The sequence below is a fragment of the Odocoileus virginianus genome, chromosome 5 (genome assembly GCF_023699985.2).
Source record: "Odocoileus virginianus isolate 20LAN1187 ecotype Illinois chromosome 5, Ovbor_1.2, whole genome shotgun sequence".
NCBI lineage: Eukaryota > Metazoa > Chordata > Mammalia > Artiodactyla > Cervidae > Odocoileus > Odocoileus virginianus.
In genome coordinates this window covers 7,988,110-7,990,779 of record NC_069678.1, presented here as the reverse complement: position 1 = coordinate 7,990,779, position 2,670 = coordinate 7,988,110, and the positions used below count along the sequence as shown (strand labels likewise).

The 2,670-nt window shown below is 41.8% G+C and overlaps 2 non-coding genes across 2 annotated transcripts; both read left to right on the top strand.

Moving 5' to 3' along the window:
• On the top strand, nucleotides 1-87 carry LOC139035375 (small nucleolar RNA SNORD70). Its single transcript, XR_011488038.1, has one exon. It is a non-coding gene; the product is annotated as a small nucleolar RNA SNORD70 (small nucleolar RNA).
• Nucleotides 88-794: 707 nt separating this feature from the next.
• Nucleotides 795-881, top strand: LOC139035374 (small nucleolar RNA SNORD70). The gene has a single exon (XR_011488037.1). It is a non-coding gene; the product is annotated as a small nucleolar RNA SNORD70 (small nucleolar RNA).
• The last annotated feature ends 1,789 nt before the right edge of the window (nucleotides 882-2,670 follow it).

Here is a 2,670-nt window from a genome sequence, read left to right as displayed (position 1 = left end):
CAATAAGATGTCGATGATGTATTCTTGTTGGACCTGAATTTGCATGATCTAACTCAAATATTTGTCACTACCACTGAGACAACAATGGGTTAACAATGTATTTGTTTTGAAATAAAACAATGTTGCCTTGCACATAAGTGAATAGGGAGGAGAAGGGAAAGTGAGGTTAGCAAAACTTAGATCTAACAGTTATTTTTTCATGGCATTTGTACTAGATGGACAAATCAGTGTCATGAAATTCTCAAACTAAGAGGGACTCTTACACCTTTTCTATCCTATATAGTAAAAGGCATCTGTATCTAGCTTTAAGCAGCAGAGGTTATGTTGAAGCTTCAACATCTTTCCTGTTTAGATACGGTGGCATACTCTTCTGCTGCTGTTCTAAGTTTCCTCCAAAGCCTGTAATATCTGTAATAGTTCCTCTGAATGTTACTAGCCTAGCATTTAGAGAAATTGGTCGTTTTATGAAGTGTCTACCTTTGCAGCAATATGCAATGGCAGGAAAGTTTCTTTCTTGTTTTTTTTTTTTTAGGAAAGTTTCTTTTATTGGTGTATGCCTTGGAAGCAGTCCACTACCTCTTCTCCTAAATATGTGGTATTTGCAAAATCAGTGTGCCCTCATAACATTTTTTTTCCCCCTTAATTCTAGAGTAAAGCTGAAACATTTTGAGAAATTTCAGGATACAGCAGAGGCATTGGCAGGTAAAATCAAAGACTAGCTTTTTTGTTTTTTAAATACTGGTAATTTGTTATTCTTAAGAAATTGTTTGCTTTAGTTGCCTAAGTTAACCTTTTTCAATGTTGTCAATGATGCATTCTTTTTGAAACTGAATTTAAGTGATCTAACTCAAATTCGTCACTACCACTGAGACAAAAAAAAAAAAAGAACTTTCTTAAACTTTAGGACTGATTATGGGAGCAGAGTACAGCCCCATACCTGGCTTTTATTTATTCTGGCTGTACTGGGTCTTCTTTCCTGGGACCGGGCTTCCTCTAGTTGCGGTGAGTGGGGCCTCCTTTTTGTTGTGGTGTGCAGGCTTCTCATTGCAGTGGCTCCTCTTGTCACGGAGCACGGGCGCTAGGCACCCAAGCCGCAGTAGTTGCAGCACACAGGCTCAGTAGCTACGGCTTGTGGACTAAGTTGTCGCGCACAGGCTTAGTTGCTCTGAGGCATGTGGGATCTTTCTGAACCAGAGATCAAACCCGTGTCCCCTGCATTCGCAGGCAGATTCTTAAGCACTGGGTCATCAGGGTAGTCCCCCTCTATAGTCTTAACTTACTGTTAGCTATCAGACATCTTGTGTAATTATCACGAGGCTGCTCACACTTCAGCCTTCTCTTGTATTTTCTACCTACTGATCTTGGAGTTGAGGGCTCACTTTTACAGAGTGATTCAACAACACTTTCAGTTCTTTGCTTTTCAAAGCTTTTTAAATTTCTGTTTTTCTTTTAGCACCGCAAAGACCATATATCCATTTATGAGGTACCTGCCAGATGTACTTATTTACCAAAAAGCAATTATCCACATGCAGCTTAATACATGGTAAGTGTTCAGTTTCCTAAATACGGACTTTGAGAACTTACCTGGAGATTCTAATGTTGAATACTGATACTGAAATGTCCTTGATTTTGGTATTACCCTCCTTTATTTGAGAAAGACATCTTTACTGCCAATAGAGCAGCTTTTGAGAACACCACACACTGGTAGCTCAGCTCGTAAAGAATCCACCTGCAATGTAGGAGACCCCAGTTCAATTCCTGGGTCGGGAAGATCCCCTGGAGAACGGATAGGTTACCCACTCAAGTATTCTTGGCTTTCCCTGATGACTCAGCTGGTAAAGAATCTGCCTGCAATGTGAGAGACCTGGGTTCAATCCCTGGGTTGGGAAGACCCCCTGGAGAAGGGAAAGGCTACCCACTCCAGTATTCTGGCCTGGAGAATTCCATGGACTGTATAGTCCATAGGGTCGCAAAGAATTGGACACGACTGAGCGACTTTCACATACACTTGATGGGGACACCTTGGCAGCCAGCCAGACAGATCCCTTCAAGCCTGGCTATCAATGGGGATTGTACCACAACCAGACTGGTATTCATATTTACTTAGTAAATGTGTGCTGAATTGGACTGAGACAACAACAAGCACCTTATGAACCAAGAGTAGCTTAGAAGTTAGCAGAGCAAATCAACTGTCCCAGCCTCCCTGGGCCTTATGTCCACCCACCCCCTCCCTGAATATCTTGGCATTGACTTTACTTCCACACAACACACAGAATCATTTCCTTCAGCTACTCTTCTCCTCTCTTGGTTGTTTGCTTTTAGGGATGGGAGTCATCAAGAAGGGAAGAAGATATAAATTTATAAGCCAGTCAGAATCTCTCTCCACTCTCACTTCTGTTCTTGCCGCAACTTGCTCTGCCTGTTAAGACCATCAACTAGTAGCTAGATAAGGAAAAGGTAGAGAGTGTGAATGGGTAGAAGAGACCTCAACAGGGGAAAGAAGACACCGTCCTCCCCCTCAAAAAAAAAAAAAAAAACCCACCACCCTCCACTGTTCCACTCTCATTAGTTCAGTTGGACGGGGAAAACTGCTCTTAAGGTTTATCTGGGACCAGGGAATAGATGTAATTTTTGCTCAGGAGATGGAAAAAATTTCAGTGACACTTGAAA